Source organism: Asterias rubens, unplaced genomic scaffold, assembly GCF_902459465.1.
Source record: "Asterias rubens unplaced genomic scaffold, eAstRub1.3, whole genome shotgun sequence".
NCBI classification, from domain to species: Eukaryota; Metazoa; Echinodermata; class Asteroidea; order Forcipulatida; family Asteriidae; genus Asterias; species Asterias rubens.
Window position 1 is genome coordinate 1 of NW_022985755.1, and position 20,634 is coordinate 20,634.

Consider the following 20,634-nt stretch of genomic DNA (forward strand, 5'->3'; position numbering starts at 1 on the left):
TTTCTCTACAGGTTTGTAAATAACTTATTACTTTTTATTTTGTCTACAGGTTTGTAAATAACTAAGTAATTTTTGTTTTCTCTATAGGTTTGTAATAACTTATTAACTTTTGTTTCTCTACAGGTTTGTAATAACTTATGATTTTATTTCTTACAGGTTTGTAATTAACTTATTTTTTTTTTCTCTACAGGTTTGTAATTAACTTATTGATTTTGTCTTCTCTACAGTTTTAACACTTATTGATTTTCTCTACAGGTTTGTAATAACTACTAATTTTCGTTTTGTCTACAGGTTTGTAAATAACTTTTATTTTTATTTTCTCTACAGGTTTGTAATAACTATTATTTTTCTTTCTCTACAGGTTTGTAATCAACTTTTTATTTTTTGTTTTCTCTACAGGTTTGTAAATAACTTATTGATTTTTGTCTTCTCTACAGGTTTGTAATTAACTTACTGATTTTCGTTTTCTCTACAGGTTTGTAACTAGCTTATTAATTTTTGTTTTCTCTACAGGTTTGTAAATAACTTTTTGATTTTTGTTTTCTCTACAGGTTTGTAAATAACTTATTAATTTTTGTTTTCTCTATAGGTTTGTAAATAACTTATTGATTTTGTTTTCTCTACAGGTTTGTAAATAACTAATTAATTTTGTTTTCTCTACAGGTTTGTAATTAACTTATTATTTTTTATTTTCTCTACAGGTTTGTAAATAACTTATTGATTTTTGTCTTCTCTACAGGTTTGTAAATAACTTATTGATTTTTTTCTTCTCTACAGGTTTGTAAATAACTAATTCCTTTTTGTTTTCTCTACAGATTCATAAATAACTTATTGATTTTTGTCTTCTCTACAGGTTTGTAAATAACTTACTGGTTTTCGTTTTCTCTACAGGTTTGTAACTAACTTACTGATTTGGTTTGTAATATTATGTGTCCCTGGGCAGATAACTTTTCATCAGGCAAATACGGTGCAATTTGGGGTCAATGCCACAGAATTTCTTTAAATTTGCTCACAATTAGTTTGGTCCTATAGGAAACTCGAATTTATCGTTTTGGGTCATGAGGCTTTTGAGTAACACAACAGGTCCTTGAACTCTTGACCTTGTATTTTTTCAGCTCTGAATATCGGACAAAGATGATTTTTTAGAGCCCGTGATTGTAAAAAATTAACTTATTAATGTCAAATTTTTTGTTAAAAAAAAAAATTTTTTTGAGAATTTGACCTGATGGTTTGCCCCCCCCCCCCCCCCCCCAGTGGTGCAATTTTGTTTTATTCAAACACTTGGCCAAAAGAGGGTTTTATAAAAATGGGACCTCGTTTAGGCGGGACATTAGTTTGTATTATGTGGGTAGTAGGCCTGCAATAGTGATTGGGTTTTCAGTTTTTTAGTAAATAAACTCAGTGCTGTCTTCTCTGTTTTTTTTCTTAGGGTGTTGAGGGACAGATCGCGGAACTGGTATTCAAGTTGGATCATTACCGTAGTCATGGAGACTTACTCTGACCCAAGTGGCATACTCAGTATTGACCTATGAACTTTTTATTGCGATGTCCAAAGCACAATTATTTGCCGAACAAGCTTGAAAAACTATGGAAAGCCATAAATTCATAGCAAAAGCAGATAGTCATCGTTTGTAACAATGTTACAAAAGTATTCATTTTATTGATTGAGTATTGAATTTAAACACGATTGATTGTGTGGTTACATGTTAATAGCTGGCCATGCCAGCGCCAACTGGCGCACTTTGATCAACAATAGAAAGGTCTATAGACCCCATTGAATAAGACGTAACACTCTCAAGAAGAGCCATCCCTGAGGCCAAAAGGAGGCAGATGATTGAACGAGCTGTTCTTTGTGCGTTAAAACTATGTAAAATTAATTGGTGTACATAATAATATGAGGACTATTGTAATAAATCAGCTATATGCTGCAAGTTAACTTATACATTGCATAATAATTAAACGAAAAATATGAATAAAAGAGTAGACTACATTTTTGTTTTAGAAAGTCTTATATTCTTTCGAATTTATATGTTAAAGATATTCTGATACTTCTATTATGTAAGCTGGCTATCATACCTTACATAAATTTCGTGAAATACCGTTCAGAAAAGCAGAGTATTTAATCTTTGTTGGAGAAGTATTGGTTTGAGAATAACAAGTTTGAGATAGATTAGAGTCCCTACTCAACCAATCTTGTTATTCTTTAAGTTACCCTTGGTTCAGACATTGAAGCCAAGCAAAGTTTCACATATCTTTTTTTGGTGGGGGGGGGGGGGGAAGGGGCTCAAAATTTCATTAAAGTTTTAGATTCAAATAGATAGATTGTTTATTTTATTTATCTTTGTGTTTTACATGGAGAAAGCTTTTTAAATAAAAGGTTGTCTTTCTATTAAAAAGTGCCTCTGGATTCAAATTAGTATTATTGATGTCCTGTCAGATAATAAATAAACAAATAAGAATAAATCTGTTCAATGACTATTGTCAGTATGAAGAGAGCTTTGTTATGCTAATTAGTTTCTTGTAGCCTGGGCCCACTTTCATAGAGCTTAAAGGGAAGGTACACGTTTGGTAGTTACTCAAAACAAATATTAATTTAAAGGCGGTGGACACTTGGTAATTGTCAAAGACTAGCCTTCACAGTTGGTGTATCTCAACATAAGCATTTAATATAACTAACCTGTGAAAATTTTAGCTCAATCGGTCATCGAACTTGCGACATAATAATGAAAGAAAAAACACCCTTGTCAGACGAAGTTGTGTGCGTTTAGATGATTGATTTCGAGTTCTAAATCAGAGGTCTCGAAATTAAATTCGTGGAAAATACGTCTTTCTCTAAACTATGGCACTTCAGTGGGAGCCTTCTCACAATTATTTATACCGTCAACCTCTCCCCATTACTCGTCACCAAGTAAGGTTTTATGCCGATAATATTTTGAGTAATTACCAATAGTGTCCACTGCCTTTTAAAACTGACTTGGGAACGAGCATTGGAGAACTGTTGATAGTATTACATGGGAAACGACTCCCTCTGAAGTAATGTAGGTTTTGATAAAGACGTAATCTCTCACTTAAATTCCTATCTCTAAAAGCACAAAAATTCGTGTTTTTTTTCTTTCATCTTTTTCTTGCAACTTCGATGACCAATTGAACCCAACTTTTCACAGATTTGTTATTTTATGCATAATAAATTGGGATACACAAAGTGGGAACACTGTTCTTTGACATAAGGCCAAGTAAAACAGAAACATATTAGCGTCCCCGCCCGCTTCCTCTTTACAGGCCGCCTCCTTTTTTATTTTATTTTTATTTTACTTCCCCCCCCCCCTTTTTTTTTAAATAGGATTATTTTAAATGATCTCAGCAAAAACAATTTGAATGTCTTGTCTGAATGCCTCGACTAAATCGTTTCCTTTATGTTTTGTGTATTTTAGCAGTAGAAAAAAACAATGGATATTGACATTTTAACAAAAAATGGCGGCCATCTTGAAATAAAAAGCCCCTCTTCCTCCTCGTTTTTTTTCCGGCTTAACCAACCGTGTACAGTGCCTTTAACAGCACAAAAAAGTAACTTTTAGCACTATATAATTATTATGATTACCAGAGTGGGGTTACCATCCAAAATAGCATTCCACATGTATAAATTTATGACTGGTATCTTTTTTACTTAGCGAAAATGTTGTTAAGCAAAATTTCCTGCTCAGCAGCTTTATATTGGACCCTGGGGTTGGCATGAACACATGGAAAGACACAAGTTGCTTCGGCCGGGCGCGGGCTAAACGCATTCTGAAATAAACCTTTAGGTTCAAAGGAGAGGATAATAATATACACTTCACTTGTTGTTTGATTTATTTTTCACCCAGATGTCGCCTTTTTGCGCATCATTCTCGAGATCTCTAATTATCTTGAATAATTGCACTTGTATCTACCAATGTTCTTGGTATTGGACCTTTCTTGGTCTCAGGTGAATAATCATGCTAAATTTCAAGGGTTGCTTAAGAAGGATATTAAAACCATGCTCAGCAAAAATGTTTAGCAGAAATACTAGTAAAAAAAAAAGAAGTGTACCTAAGTCTGAAAAAAATGGACTTGGGCCCTTTTCGAACCCATGGCTTCTTCGGCTAAAGATTCGGCACTGATGGCTAGCTTGCCCCACCCCCAGTTGCTCGTGCTTTGCATACGCGCTCAGGGATAAATGAGAAGACAGAGCCTGAAGTCGGATCCAAAGCTAAAGCCATGGTTTCGAAAAGGGCCTATAAGTGACTCTTTTGCCACCTGGGCCCAATTTTAAGAAGCTGCAAAAGAAGTACAAAATTGAATGTTCTTAGCGTGAAACTTCTTCCTTGATAAAAACACTGTCCTAAAACCAACCAATTATTTTCCATTATTTTGTTTCATATTTCTTGTTACTGGTATTCAGCTGTTAATTGCTTATCCTGAAAATCACGTGGAAATTTGTTTTATCAAGGAAGAAGTTATATGCTAAGCAAATTAATGTGTGTGCTTAGCAGCTTCAGCCCTATGACTGTGCCTAGCACCCTAGCCCTTCTTACTTTGTTTACGGAGTGCGCCCTCTGTAGCCCAGTTTAAGGCTGATAGCAACGAGGGAATTTTTGACGTTGATCATGTTGTTATTTTGTCATCTAAAAACTCAGGCAAAATGTCTCCTTCAAGACCGTCCATTGGATTCATGTTAATGTGGCTGTTCATCAGAGGCTGACCGGACCTATCAAGGTATGTTTTAGAGTGATATATTGAGAAACACGCATTTCCTGATACTTTTATGTGTGCATGTTATTGTTTTGATTTTAACGAGAACACGACTCTTACCGCATGATCGCCGTACACCTGACCGGTTGTACGTGACCATTGTACGGGGGCAACCCCCCTTGCCTGTGATGGGTGATTGTGCGTTGTAGGGAACGTACAGATAGATCAAGATACAGATACATACATACGGATACATGTACATATTATATAATTGACTGAACAGTTCAACTGAGTTGGCTCTGCTTAAACTTTCCAGTAGATTTTCCACATTATTGGTCCTTTATGTCAACCAAAGATTCCAACTAACCATGAACCTAACAGCTGACACTGTCAGTGACAGTGTTTAAAGAAAGGAGTTCCCACATGTGTTGTGTTGTTATTTGTATATTTTTTTTTCTGGGAAAATTAAACAAAAGATGGTGTTCAAATAGTATTAGTTTTTCTGACATTTTCAACTATTGTTAAGTTGACACGACTCAAGCTTTTTATTTAAATATTATTTTTTGCAATAAATTGATCAAAAATAAAAAATAGATAAAAACTTCCCTCCTTGGTTAAACATTTCCATAATTTGGAGAAACATAATTTTTAATGCCATTTTGATGCCAAGTAAAGTTGGCTGTGACCATGGAACATAGTTTATTGCTCCATGCTGTGACTATGATAGTATATTGTGATCTGTATTTCAATACATGTTTAAAATCAACAATTTGGTTGGTTTATCTGTTTGTATAAATTGTTGTCGGGTCATTGATGCCAAATAATTGTTTGTCCCGCTTCCACAAAAGGTCTGAAGTGTTTTAAATTTTCTCTTAAATTAAATTATTTACTTTTTTTTTTACGAAAAACAAACATTAGACCTTCAGATGTTTTGAATATTTTGTTTAAAAGTTCTCTCTTTGATTTAAATTTGTGGACATAATTGTATGTGAGAAACACAATTTTTTTCTTCAGGTTTTTGGTATCTGGAGTAGATCTCATAACGGCGCTTAAATTTGTAAGAATTTTTACCAAAGTTCTTTCTTAGGTTTAAATTTTATGAGAGACACATTTTTTTCTTTCAGGTCATTTGATGCCAAATTAGAAAAGTTGTTGGTAGTGCCTCAAACATGGGATTGAATGATGTGACATTGTTATATTATTTTCTTTTTTATTATTGCAGATCTCATGTGGATTTGGGGAGTCAAAATGATCGACAAAACTGCCTGGAGTGAAAGAATATAAAAGGGACATCTGATTCCTACATTCATGGACAGCAACATCTGATTCCTACATGGACAGCAACATCTGATTCCTACATGGACAGCAACATTACTAAATTACTACATGGACAGCAATGTTTTTATTCTTACATGGACAGCAACATCTGATTCATACATGGACAGGAACATCTGATATGTGAGGATAATGGTTACACATCGAGAACGATCATCACAAACTTTCGTCATTCAGGATTTTTGTTAAGGGCAGACAGTACACAGTTGAAGGATTCGCTTAAAAGTTTCTTTAATCATGTTTATCAAATCCTGATCTTTGAAGTAATATATTTAGTTTTTTTTTAAAGATTCTAAATTTAGTTTCAGTGTAGGCCTACTTATTAATGATCCATGTCATTAATGTTGCCACAATTATTTCCATGTCGGAGTGTTAGTAATTATTTGATGTCAATAATTTACTGGTAAAAAAAGCTGATTATAGATATTCTTGATTTAATTAAGAATGAACGATTAACGTTAATTTGTGTTATAGCATTGAGACTTCATTGAAATTATTGCTATATTAAAGTTGTTTATTATTATTATCGAAATAAATAAAAATGGTACAATATTAATCTCAACCTGTTTTTGTCAGACTGTCATTATTTATTTGTCAAACCTGTATTTATTTGTTTAAAAAGATTTATTCGACTTCATAAAACGAAACGCAGTCTTAGCGTATTCACACTTGATTAAATTTTTTTTAAACTAAATTTTATATTAAAATAAAAAAGACAAACAAGTTTATGTTTCCTTGTGGCCGAGTAGGCTTTGACGTGTAGTCTTGATTCAAGAATTTTATCCTTGAGAGAGCGCCCTCTTGTGGCAATATTAATTACTTACGGCAATATAATCACATATTAATTAATATCGCCACAAGAGGGCGCTCTCTCGACGACTGATACAGAGACTGATCGCTACTGTGTAGTATACGCGTATATGCAGTGTGTACGTCAAACTTCGTTCTAATGTTTACCACCTCGAAAATTTTTTTCTCCAACCCGGAAGACGCCATAGCCTAGCGGATAGGGAGACGGCTTCGAAGACATCTTGGAGACATCTGTGCGGGTTCGAGCCCCGGCCTGGACACCACCATCATGGAGACACGCTCACCAGAGGAACGCCCACGGACCCTGGACCACGACAAGGAGGCAACATGGCGGAGATACACCAGGGGGAGGCGTGGACCCGGAGAGAGAGAGAGGGGGGAGCGGTGGACCGGACAGGAGGGGAAGTGGAGACGAGATTTTTTTTTAAATTAAATTTTATTTAATTTTAATAAAAAAAAAAAAAAAAAAAATCAAAATTAACGGTGAATGGTTTTCTTTAAATCGTCTGAAACGTACGCTCGTTAATTTTTGTTTTTTTCCATAAAGGAAAATCCAAAATTGTAAAAACTTGCAAAAATCACCACTAATTTTTCGTTTTTTTAATTTCATTTTCTTAAAATCGCCTGAAACGCATGCTCGTTAATTTTTTTTAAAATCAAATTTTTTTTGGGAAAAAAAACTTGAAAATCACTGAAAATTACCAAAATTGAGAGTAAAAACATTTTAAACACCCTTAAAACAGTGCGTGATACACTCCAGGGTATCCCTGTTGACATTCTACATGTAATAGACATTATGGTGACAAACAAACTTACAGGAAAGTGTCGTTTAATAAATATTGCTTAAAATTACTCTAAGTTACACACATAACCTTGATAACTTACAGCTAAGTGTATACACATAATACATGTATAGGAGAAATCAAACAAGTGTGTGAAGAAATAAGTCTGGCACCTACATTAAGAACTAGTGTTGCATTACCACTAAAAGACTTGGAACCAGACTTCAAAAGATGGAGCAAAAATTGTATGGAAGCTTACAAGGACCATCTGCATTGCCAACTTTCCATGTTATATAGATCAGAAAATCATTAAACAAATACTATAACTATTTATTTTGGGGTTCTCATGGATTTGCAAAATCTAGTTTTTCAAGATAAAATGGTAAAAAGGTACAGTACTGTACTTTCACTACTAAGAATAAAACTTTATGGAAATGCAGATGTTCACTCCAAGTTTCCATATATTTGAATTCCCTTAAAACCGAAGGCCCTGCTCGGTTCATACAATGTTTTGCAGATAAATATAATCACGCGTGATACAAATACATCACATTTACCACATATAAATATCAAACTAAGTATTTAAAACATGTTTCAAACTCTGACATCTGTGTAAAGTTATGTTTTAAAACTGTACATGTTAGCCTATATGTTGCATGATTGTTCACTACACTGCTTTGGTATTCAGTACAAAATGTTAGTCGTAGCTAGTAGCCCTTGCTTTTCTGCATTCTTCAGGCCTGATGCTTCATTCTCGTAAGGGCAATGCAGCTTTTTCTCAGTAAAATGCCAGAGTCTGAGGGAAATTTGAATTAGTACCACAGCATTTCAATGGGCACCAATGCAATGACCAAAGCCGTGTGCATGGAGGCAATTGCTGCGTAATTTGTCTCCGCAAAGTATCAGGCCTGATGATTCAACGGAGCTACAAAATGTACACAACAATATTCAGCAAAGTTTTTACTTCATAACAAAAACAGCCACATAGGGCTGTACATGGTAAAGATCTGTTTACGAAGTTTGCTTTGAATTAAACTAATAGCTTTTCAAATAAATAACAACTTTGTTTCAGTTGTAAACAGTAAAGACTGATTGTCCGAGTGGTTTTATAAGAGTCCATGTAAACAGATCTTTGTACATTAAATAAAACTCACTACGAGAGACGTACCTTAACATCTTAGAATTGAATGAAACACAAAGTTGAACTGAATTAGCTTGAGACGCTGAGAAGATGACGTATTTGAAATTATGATGAGGCAGCATCTCACATGCTCTGGTCAGTCGAGCTGGCGCATCTTTCATACCAAGGCTTGTCATCATCTTGAGTGTTCTATAAACAAAACATTCAAAGGACAAAATTAATGCATGGAATATATGTCAAGAGGAAAACAGTTGCATATTGTATGCATATTGTAATTCAGTTTGTAGAAGAAGCTGTTGATTGGTGGTGGATACAGATTGGTCGAAAAGTGTTGAACATCCCAAGGGGTGATCATATTGGGGACTGGTCAAGAACAGCAGACAAGTTTTGTTCATCTTTTGCTTTGATACATATTGAAGTCGAAAGGGTAATAGTAATGGAGATGGGTCTAGATTAACAGACAAGTTGTGTGTAAATCTGTCATTGATAGAAGTACAAGGAGCAATAGTATTGGGGGCAGGCCTACAATCCCAGCCAAAATGCTTGGGCCACCCATTCCTATATTGTTACATTAAACCATTCCCTGTACACTTTCCACTGACAATCATTCACTCCCCCGTCCCCCGTTCAATGTTGACTGTAACGTAGAAGACCGTGCAATCAGAACCAACATTGAAAGGGGGCAGGGGGGCCCAACGAGATATGGCCGGGATTGTAGAATAGGGTTTGCAAACGGATATTGTTCATATTTGGCTTTGATGCAGATTTGAAGCACAATAGGTCAAAAAATGTTTTGATGGGTCCAGATTGGCAGTAAAGCTGATTTGTTATTGAAAAATTTCATCATTGCACCTTAATATCCAAGTGTTGAATAACTAGCAAAGTTGAACTGATGTAGCTTGAGGCATGCAGTGAGGAGATGATGTACTTGAATTCATGGATGCCGCATCTCATGGGGTCTCTTCAGTCAAGCTGATGCATCTTTCATATCAAGGCTCTTTATCACCTTAGGAGTGTTCTAGAAACAGAAAATAAAAGAACAAATAATTGATATTCTTTATCCCGATGCAAATTTAACATATTAACAAATAATTGCATGATTTACATTTTAATCAAGAACATAAACCCCCACATGTTTAAAGGTCAATAGCCGTGAGGAGAGGAATCTGGGTGGTCCCCCCCCCCCATAGAAACTTTGCCCACTCCCAATCCCTCCCCCTTTCCCCATTGATGAAATCATGAGGCAAATCCCTAGATGCATATAGTTAGTATTTAAAGGTTTGTTCTTGGTATCAAGTATATGAAGATAGGGGGTTGGGTGAGGCGGGGGGGGGGGGGGGGGGGGGGGGTTAAGAATGGCAAGGGTGTGGGTGATGTTTGGAGACACATTGTTGGTTGGGAGCAAGTCCCAAAAAGAGAGACAAGTGGGTCCATTTTGGGGAGAGATTTGAGGTGAAGAAAGGGTAGTTAGGTCCTGAGCCAGAAAAGTGGGTTGCATATGATACCTATTTGAAGAAAAAGAGGGTACACATCTGTGGGCAGGTCTAATGGCAGACAAGTGGGGTGCAATTGGGATTGATTTGTATTTGAAGTAAAAGAGGTAAAATGTTGAGGGTGGGAAAAGTGGGGTGCATATTATGGTACAGATAGTGAAATAGAAGGGATAAACATTTGTGGGTGGGTCTAGAATGGCAGAAAAGAGGGACGCATTATGGATTGATTTAAAGTTAAAGTAAAAGGAGTAAAATGTTTGGGGCGGGTCTAGAATAGCAGAAAAACGGGGTCAATTGGGATTGATACAGATTTAAAATAACCTTTAGCCTTCGAGAAAGACTCTGGAATGGCAGCAGTGGGGGTACATTTGGGATTTATTTATATTTGAAGTGAAAATAGGTAATTCCTGGGGGCAAATTCTGAATGGAAGAAGGGGTTAAAATTTGTGTGAAGGGTCTAAATTGGCAGAAAAGTGGGGTGCATTTGGCATTGATTTATTTGAAGTAAAAGGGAAAAAATGTTGGGGGTGGGTCCTAAATGGCAGAAAAGTGGGGTGTTTATGGGATTGAAGTAAAAAGGGTGAAATATTGGGGGTGGTCCTGACTGGAAAAAAGTGGGGTGCATTTTGGGATTGAAGTAAAAAGGGTGAAATATTGGGGGTGGTCCTGACTGGAAAAAAGTGGGGTGCTTTGGGAATAAAGTAAAAAGGGGTAAAATGTTGGGGTCGGTCCTGGCTAGCAAAAAGTGGGGTGCATTTTTGGATTGAAGTAAAAGGGGTACAATGTTTGGGGTTGGTCCTGACTTGAAAACAGTAGGGTGCATTTTGGGATTATTAAGTAAAAGAGGTAAAATGTATTGTTGGGGGTTGGTCCTTATTGGTGAAGAAGTGGGGTGCATTTTGGGATCAAAGTTATTAAAAGAGGTAACATTTTGGGGGTTGGTCCTGACTGACAAGGAAGTAGGGTGCATTTTAAATTAGTAAAAAAGGTGAAATGTCGGGGTTAATTGGTCCTGACTGGCAAAAAAAGTGGGTTGGTGTTTGGGTTTGATATCATACAGATTTAAATTAAAAGGTTGACCGATCAAACAGTAGATTGCAATAGGAGTTACACAGATTTGAAGTAATTTGAGTGTACTGAAATTTAATATTTATTTATTTATTTATTTATTTATTTATTTATTTATTAATTTATTTATTTATTTATTTATTTATTTATTTTTTATTTTTTTTTTTTTTGGGGGGGGCAACAAGTGTGATTTACTCATCAGATTTGAAGTGAAGAGAGAGAGTAAAATGTTGGGGGCGGTCCTGACTGTGGAAAAGTGGGGTGCATTTTGGTCTTTAAATTTTTTTATTTGAAGTGAAAAAGGCCGCAAAATATTGGAGGTTGGTCCTGTTGGCTGTTAAGTGGGTGGGGAGCATTTCCTATTGTTACATAATTATTTGACTCATAAATGAGGGCCAAAATTTTAGTACCTGAAACACCCTATTATATAGAACACTTCACGTACATCTTGGCTGGTACTCAGCAAAATCCACTTCTGTATGTTATATTCTTCAGTAATTACATACATTGTCACAAAGTGGTAGTGAGTGTCAGTGACACTGACACTAGTGACAGCAAGTGAACTTGAAGTTCATTTAATTGTGTATAGTCTACGCATGTTTCTATCTGTAGCGATTGAACAACATCTTTTCGTCTTCTAAGCGTTTGATAATGGTAACATAACCCCTCGACTCGCTCTACTCTAGCGATAACGTTCGGATTCAGACGCTGACAATGACACCACTTACTCATCGGTGACTGAGTCAGTGATGGTCAGTGGTGGTGGTGTGTGTGACGTGACTTCAGTTTAGCAGATTTTGATAAACAAACATTGTAAAAACAAGTATAATTCTTGCAGTTGTTCTAACAACTTACCTTGAGGGTATGGGTTGATACTCCGGGTTTGACAACCGTATATTTGATGGGAAATCTTGGTCTTAACATACATTTTGTCTGTTGTTTTAAGTGACATATCCACGTGTGTTTCCAACGCCATATTGATTATTGTTGACACTATCTAAAATTTTACTAGGGAGGGCGCACTCCATAACGATTTTTGTTTGACACTGTGTCGGCGGGGCTCAGGGTAACCCTATGGAAAATGATTTGACCGAATTAATAAACATAGAATTGTATATTTTTCTAGATTGTCAGCAAATTAAGAAAGTATATCCTTATTATAAGCTTTTTGGACATTTATGGAGATCAATAAGTTCTTGGGGATTTGAATTTTGCCCGCAGACTGCCAGAAAGAAATTTTAGAAAGCTTTAATTATTATAGAGGGTGGGAATTTTTATTTTGGTAAAAGTGAGATGTCACACCATATTTCCCCCAATTCCCGATCTTTATTATTCGATCTCCCACAAACCTTCTTTATAAAAACATTGATGTGATTGATTTTTCAGTCGAATGGTGGATTGGGGGCGGGGGGGGGGGGGGTGGTCCTTCTTCAGTGACAGGAATAATGCGAAAGAAGAAAGAGGTCGCCCTTTCATGTTTTTTGTTTTTTTTTTTACAACAGAGGTGCACATGCGCATTGAGTATACTCCATCTCAACATGCAAAATGTCGTCTGCTCACGTCGTCACACACAACGTCTTCAAAATCAGATGTTTTTACCACAAAACATTTCATGTAAGTGCAAGTTTTTTATCCAGAATTGAGTGTACATAGCATACCACATAATCTGATGTTATTTGAACATATTATTGTTTAAAAAGGACGATTTTCTGGTCGTTTTAATTTGGCGACAAGTGGAAACTTTCAGACAACTCCTGTCGTCTGTCTAGTCTGCAGTGCACAACACAAGTCACAATCAACATTACATGATCAATGATGAATAACGTGCGTTGTTTGCATCAAAATGCTCATTACTGCCATTCTATCAGTGGCGTAACCAGACATCTCCTATTGGGGAGGAGGCAAACGAAATGACAAAGACTACGTTGCAGGGGGCTGTAGTTAGTCAACCATAATTAAATTAATTTGGGCACTGTTTTGAAACCTCTCATTTGGGGTTGGGGTCGGGGTGGGGACTGTTGCAACTGCCTTTGGATTCCATCCTGGCCAAGAAGCTTCTACTTCTACTTCTACTTGTATACTCGGTAGGGTCCATAACTTATAAGACAGGACGTAAAGCTGAGGGACTACTTGTCCATGAGCGGTGCAGGGGTGCATTTGAGTAAGCATAAGAAGGGAAGTCTCAGTCAGTGAGCTCGATGGATTGTTTTGAATATCTTACTAAACATTGACGGTACCAAACAGATAAACCTCTCGTTAAATAAAACAAATCAACTCGTACAAAAATGCACCAAGTACACACACCAACTCGTACAAAAACCTCATACTTATAGCTTGTACCCCCAGATGAATTTTGTATAGGTTTCAGTTGCTTATTTTATTCTATTCTTTCTGTGTTTCTAGATGTGAGTTTTTGGTTCTGGTATTGAACTCAACTGTGGAATTAATCTTCTTTCACCATTACATTCAAGGATACACATGGATGAAGAATCATCAGTTTGGACCGCACCCTACCTCCTGAAATAGGATGGTGAGTTCAAAACAAGTTGTTGTTTAAGTTGTTCATAAATTTACTGCCAAGCGTTTTATTGTCTTCCTGCTCTCCTCTTCCTATCACAGCCTCAGCTAATTGATTGACCCATTGGGCCTCCCTGAGTATTGATTGACCCATTGGGCCTCCCTGAGCTATTCATCTGTGCTGTACCTGCAGCAAAAACCATCTCCTGATAATCTGCTAATTATCAGAGACTCTAAAAGTGCATCCCTCTTTTCTGCTAATGTTGTCCCACCCCAGGCCTTATATCTACTCCCTCCTCTCTGCATACTTAGATACGCCCCCAATGCTGACCTATTATACAACCTACATCAATCCCAAATATGCATCCTCTTTTCTGCTCACTTTGAGACCCGCCCACAATGGGGACCCAGCCAATTCTCAAATGCATCCATCCTCTCTGGAAAGTGCCTTCCCAAATGATGCATATCCTCCTTTCTTGGCACACTCACAGGCTAGGGTTCGCCTCTAAGAGAAACCATCTACAACCAACCCGATGCAAAAAATTCACCGTTCTTTTATGCTAACTGGAACCACCACTCTCAAACATGCCTCCCTCCTTTATGCCAACATTGATCCACTCACAATCTGGACCCAAGTTCATAGAGCTACGTTGAAAAGAAGGCAATTTTTGTTTACTATAAGTTTTTTGCTGTAAAATTTAGCAGAATATCCGTCAGTCACAGATCCACCCCAATATTATTACCCCATCTTCAAAATGTACACCAATCGTAATTGCTTTACCATAGAATAAGAACCGGTAAGCAGTTTACCCACTGTTTCATTTGTACTTAATTCATTGTTGTGTTTTATTTCTGTTTTCTAGAACACTCTAAAAAGGTTGGCAAGCCTTGGTACAAGAGATGTGCCAGCTTTAATTGACGAGAGCCCTTGAGATGCAGCATCATCATGAATTCACATCATCTTCTCACTGCCTCATCAAGCTACTCCAGTTCAAATTGTTTGTTGATTCAAAACCATGATGAGAAGGTACTTCATTGATTTTTTATTTTTCAATCCAAAGTATGCACCAAACTTGTTAGCCGTTATGGACCTGCCAAAACCGTTTAACCCTTTTCCTTCAGTCCAATCACCCCACTGTCCTGCCACACCCTCCCAAAACATTTGCCTGGCTTTGTTTCAATCCCAAAGTCTAACACAACCCACTTGTTGGTCTTTCTGTTATGGACCAGCATTCCCAATAGTGTTCCCAATCCAATATGCACCCCACTTGTCTGTCATTTAGGACCCACCCTCAACATTTGACCTCTTCTACTTCAAATCTATAATCATCCAAAATCAAACACCTCTTGTCTGTCATTCATGACCATTGGACAACACCCAAACAATATTAACCCCTTCTATTTCAAGTTTGTATCAACCCATAATATACCTCCTTGTCTGTCATTTAGGACCAACCCCCAACATTTACCCCTTTGCTTAAAATCTGTATCAACCCAAGACATGCACCCCTCTTGTCTGCCATTCAGGACCAACCCCCAACATTTCAACCCTTTTACTTCAAATCTGTATCAACCCAAGACATGCACCCCCCTTGTCTAACATTCAGGACCAACCCCCAACATTTCAACCCTTTTACTTCAAATCTGTATCAACCCAAGACATGTACCCCTCTTGTCTGCCATTCAGGACCAACCCCCAACATTTTACCCCCTTTACTTCAAATCTGTACCAACCCAAGACATGCACCCCTCTTGTCTGCCATTCAGGACCAACCCCCAATATTTTACTTCAAATTTGTATCAACCCATCTTGTCTGCTATCCCAGACCCCTCCCCAATATTATTACCTCTTCGCTACTTTTACTTCATATGTAATGTACGCCACTTGTTGACCCTTCTACAAACCATATTAACCCAAACATGTGATCTGTTTTCCAGAAGACATTTCTTGGTCCATTATGAATGATTCGTGCACTAATGTTTTCCTTGTAATGCTTGCTTTTAGAACACTCAAGATGATAAGCCTTGATGCAAAAGATGTATCATCTTTCAGAGAAGAGCCCATTAGATGCAGCATCATCATGAACTCCAATACGTCATCTTCTCAGCGTCTCAAGCTTCCTCAGTTCAGTTTGTTATTTATTCACGGAAAACCATATAGTGGATATTAAGGTACGTCTCAAGTAGTGAATTTTACCTATTGTAAAAAGATCTGTTTACATGGACTCTTAGACAACTTACAAAGCTGTAGCGTAAAAAATTGAAAGTCCTTTATTTCGTAAACAGATCTTTGTTGTCTTATACACTCATACATGGACAGCACATAGAGAGGTTTATTTATTGTAAAAAGGTCTGTTTACATGGACTCTTATAAAACCACTCGGACATCAGTCTTTTCTGTTTACAACTGAAACAAAGTTGTTATTTATTTCAAAAGCTATGAATTTAATTCAAAGCACAGTGTACTACGTAAACAGATCTTTACACGTACAGCCCTATGTGGCTGTTTTTGTTATGAAGTGAAAACTTTGCTGAATATTGTTGTGTACATTTTGTAGCTCCATTGAATCATCAGGCCTGATACTTTGCAGAGACAAGTTACGCAGCAATTGCCTCCATGCACACGGCTTTGGTCATTGCCTTGGTGCCCATTGAAATGTTCTGGTACTAATTCAAATTTCCCTCAGACTCTGGCATTTTACTGAGAAAAAGCTGCATTGCCTTTACAGGAATGAAGCATCAGGCCTGAAGAAAAAGCTGCCTTGCCCTTACAAGAATGAAGCATTAGGTCTGAAGAATGGGTAAAGAAATGCAGAAATCAAAAGGCTACTAGCTACGACTAACATTTTTTACTGAATACCAAAGCAGTGTAGTGAACAATCATGCAACATATAGGCTAACAAGTTTGAAATATGTTTTAAATACTTAGTTTGATATTTATATGTGGTAAATGTGATGTATTTATCTCACACGTGATTATATTTATCTGCAAAACATTGTACGAACCGAGCAGGGCCTTTGGTTTTAACGGAATCCAAATATATGGAAACTTGGAGTGAACATCTGCATTTCCATAAAGTTTAATGCTTACTTTTGAAAGTACAGTACCGTATCTTTTTACCATTTTATCTTGAAAACTAGATTTCGCAAATCCATGAGGACCCCAAAATTAATAGTTATACATTTTTTTAATGCTTTTCTGATGTATTTAACATGGAACCATGGCAATGCAGATGGCCCTTCTAAGCTTCCATACAATTTTTGCATCATCTTTTGAAGTCTGGTTCCAAGTCTCTTAGTGTTTATACAACACGTATTCTTAATGTAGGTGCCAGACTAATTTCTTCACACACTTGTTTTGATTTCTACTATATGTATACACTTAGCTGATAAGTTATCAAGGTTATGTGTGTAAAGGCCCCTTTTAAACAACAGGTTTTAATATGCCAGCTTCGTAATTCACAGTTAAGCTGAGCACAGTTACTTTATAATACCTAAAATAAGAAGTTTGAAGGTTAGAAGTCGCGAACGTGTGTTCTGTGCATTTAAATTGTTATAAAAAGAAAGCACCTACAACTTACGCTAAGTGCCAATTTATAGTTGTAAGCATTTATTTATTAAAACGACACTTTCCTGTAAGTTTGTTTTTCACCAGAATGTCTATTACATGTAGAATGTCAACAGGGGTACCCTGGAGTGTATCACGCACTGTTTTAAGGGTGTTTTAAATGTTTTTACTCTCAATTTTGGTAATTTTCAGTGATTTTCAAGTTTTTTTCCCCCAACAAAATTCGATTTCAAAAAAAATTAACGAGCATGCGTTTCAGGCGATTTTAAGAAATTGAAATTAAAAAAACGAAAAATTAGTGGTGATTTTTGCAAGTTTTTACAATTTTGGATTTTCCTTTATGGAAAAAAAAAAAAATTAACGAGCGTACGTTTCAGACGATTTTAAGAAAACCATTCACCGTTAATTTTGATTTTTTTTTTTTTTTTTAATTAAAATTAAATAAAATTTAATTAAAAAAAAAATTTCGTATCCACTTCCCCTCCTGTCCGGTCCACCACTCCCCCCTCTCTCTCTCTCTCCGGGTCCACGCCTCCCCCTGGTGTATCTCCGCCATGTTGCCTCCTCGTCGTGGTCCGGGGTCCGTGGGCGTTCCTCTGGTGAGCGTGTCTCCATGGTGGTGGTGTCCTGGCCGGGGCTCGAACCCGCACAGATGTCTCCAAGATGTCTTCGAAGCCGTCTCCTTATCCGCTAGGCTATGGCGTCTTCCGGGTTGGAGAAAAAAATTTTCGAGGTGGTAAACATTAGAACGAAGTTTGACATACACACTGTATATACGCGTATACTACACAGTAGCGATCAGTCTTTGGATCAGTCGTCGAGAGAGCGCCCTCTTGTGGCAATATTAATTAATATGTAATTATATTCCCGTAAGTAATTAATATTGCCACAAGAGGGCGCTCTCTCAAGGATAACATTCTTGAATCAAGACTACCCGTCAAAGTCTACACGGCCACAAGGAAACATAAACTTGTTTGTCTGTTTTATTTTAATACAAAATTTAATTAATTTTTAATTTTAATTGTTTTATTTTATAAATAAGAATACAGGGATTAAACGGTTTGCACATTTTTGTTACGTTTTATGAAGTCAAATAAATCTTTTTAAACAAATAAATACAGGTTTTGCAACAAAATAATGACAATCAGACAAAAACAGGTTTAGATTAATAGTATATCATTTTTATTTATTACGGTAATAATAATGAACATTTTTAATATAGCGCAGAATTACAATGAAGTCTCAATGCTATAACATAAGTTTACGTTTATGGTTCGTTCTTAATTAAATCTAGAATATCTATAATCAGCTTTTTACCAGTGAATTATTTACATCAATTAACTACTAACACTCTGATGTGGAAAAATGTTAACCTAGTGTAGTAGGGATTCTGAATAAATATATAATTCTTAAGTTTGAACATTATCATTTAAAACTTGAGCTCAATCGGTCATCAAACTTGCGAGATAATAATGAAAAAAAAATCACCCTTGTAACACGAAGTTGTGTGCGTTTAGATGGTTGATTTCGAGACCTCAAGTTCTAAATCTGAGGTCTCAAAATAAAATTCGTGGAAAATTACTTCTTTCTCGAAAACTATGGCACTTCAGAGGGAGCCGTTTCTCACAATGTTTTATACTATCAACCTGTCCCCATTACTTGTTACCAATTAAGGTTTTATTCTAATAATTATTTTGAGTAATTACCAATAGTGTCACTGCCTTTAAAAGGGAACACGTTTGGTAATTACTCAAACATTATCATAAAACCTTACTTGGTAATGAGTAATGGAGAACCGTTGATAGTGTAAAACATTGTGAGAAACGGCTCACTCTGAAGTAGCGCAGATTTTGAGAAAGAGGTAATTTCTCACTCAAATAATAGAAGACTTCTAGCTCGAAGTCTTGTGTTCTTACCTGAAGCACACACATTCGTTCAACAAGGGTGTTTTTTCTTTCATCATTTTCTCGCAACTTCGATGACCAATTGAGCCCAAATTTTCACAGGCTTGTTATTTTATGGTTATGATGGGATACACCAAGTGAGAAGACTGGTCTTTGACAATTACCAAACATGTACCTTTCCTTTTAATTAGCAACTTTTGTAAATTTTGTAGAAAGCAGCATTTTGAGAAACATTGTGTTTCAGTTTTTTTCCCCAAAATTTGAATCTGAGACGCGTTACTGCAGCAATGCTTCCGAGATTGTGTATTTTATTAGGGATTTTTTTAGTCCTGCATATTATGACACATTCGCTTGGGATTTCCAGGGACATTTAAAAAAAGTGACCATCTTTTAATTGAAATTTTCACAGTTAATTTATTGTATAACTTTGTATATAAAGTAAAAATAAAAATACTTGGTTAAAAAAAACCAAAGGAATACTTTGCCGTTGAAAGATTACAAATCATGTTGTGAAAAAACACATTATTATCCATCACAAACTTGAGGACATGTTTTGGACCTTTAATAAGCTGGGGGGTGTCTGTCTGGTCTTCCACACAAAATTCCTAGATCAGAAATTTGTGGTTATTATTCTTGAGGGACAACCAAAGTCTCTTTTCTTTGACTAAAAGATTCTCTTTACTACACAATCCACACAAATCAGATGTTGTACAGTGATCGAAATTGTCTATGCAGGAATCTGAAGTGGATGTCCATGTAGGAATCAGATGTTGCTGTCTTTGTAGGAGTCTGAAGTGGATGTCCATGTAGGAATCAGATGTCGCTGTGGGTGCATGAATCAGATGTGGCTGTCCAAGTAGGAAATCAGACTATTGTTCATGTGGGAAACAGCCGCTGCTGCACATGTAGGAATCAGACGTTACTGTCCATTTAGGAATCAGACGTTACTTTAATAGTCTTCCGATCCAGGTTCATTTGTCTCTCAACTTCTCTGAATTCCATTCTGCACTCGGGTTCCAAAGATCCACGCACTCAGGTTCCATAGATCCACATGAGATCTGCAAACAAAAAAAGAAATAATAATATCAAAACAACATTCAATTCCAAGAAAATGGTGAGAGGGGGGGGGGGCCAAATAATCATAATTGACTTGGAGTCAAACTGAAAGAATACATGAAATAAAATTTGTTTCTAAAAAACAATAAACCACACAAAAAAGGTATTGCCCAAATAGGGAGATCGCAAATATGTAGGGCAAAATAGCTCAGTTGGTTGAGGGCCAGGTTTTTTATTCGGAGGCAGTTGGTTC

The 20,634-nt window shown here is 36.5% G+C and overlaps 2 long non-coding RNA genes across 2 annotated transcripts; one reads left to right on the forward strand and one right to left on the reverse strand.

The window, feature by feature from the left end:
* Window positions 1-7,518: 7,518 nt before the first annotated feature.
* Window positions 7,519-12,315, reverse strand: LOC117306640. The gene is made up of 3 exons (XR_004520959.1): window positions 12,192-12,315; window positions 9,628-9,793; window positions 7,519-8,964 (listed from the first exon to the last, which is right to left on the reverse strand). It is a non-coding gene; the product is annotated as an uncharacterized LOC117306640 (long non-coding RNA).
* A 555-nt stretch (window positions 12,316-12,870) lies between these two features.
* LOC117306641 lies at window positions 12,871-17,638 on the forward strand. The gene is made up of 4 exons (XR_004520960.1): window positions 12,871-12,950; window positions 13,740-13,866; window positions 14,717-14,880; window positions 15,859-17,638. It is a non-coding gene; the product is annotated as an uncharacterized LOC117306641 (long non-coding RNA).
* The last annotated feature ends 2,996 nt before the right edge of the window (window positions 17,639-20,634 follow it).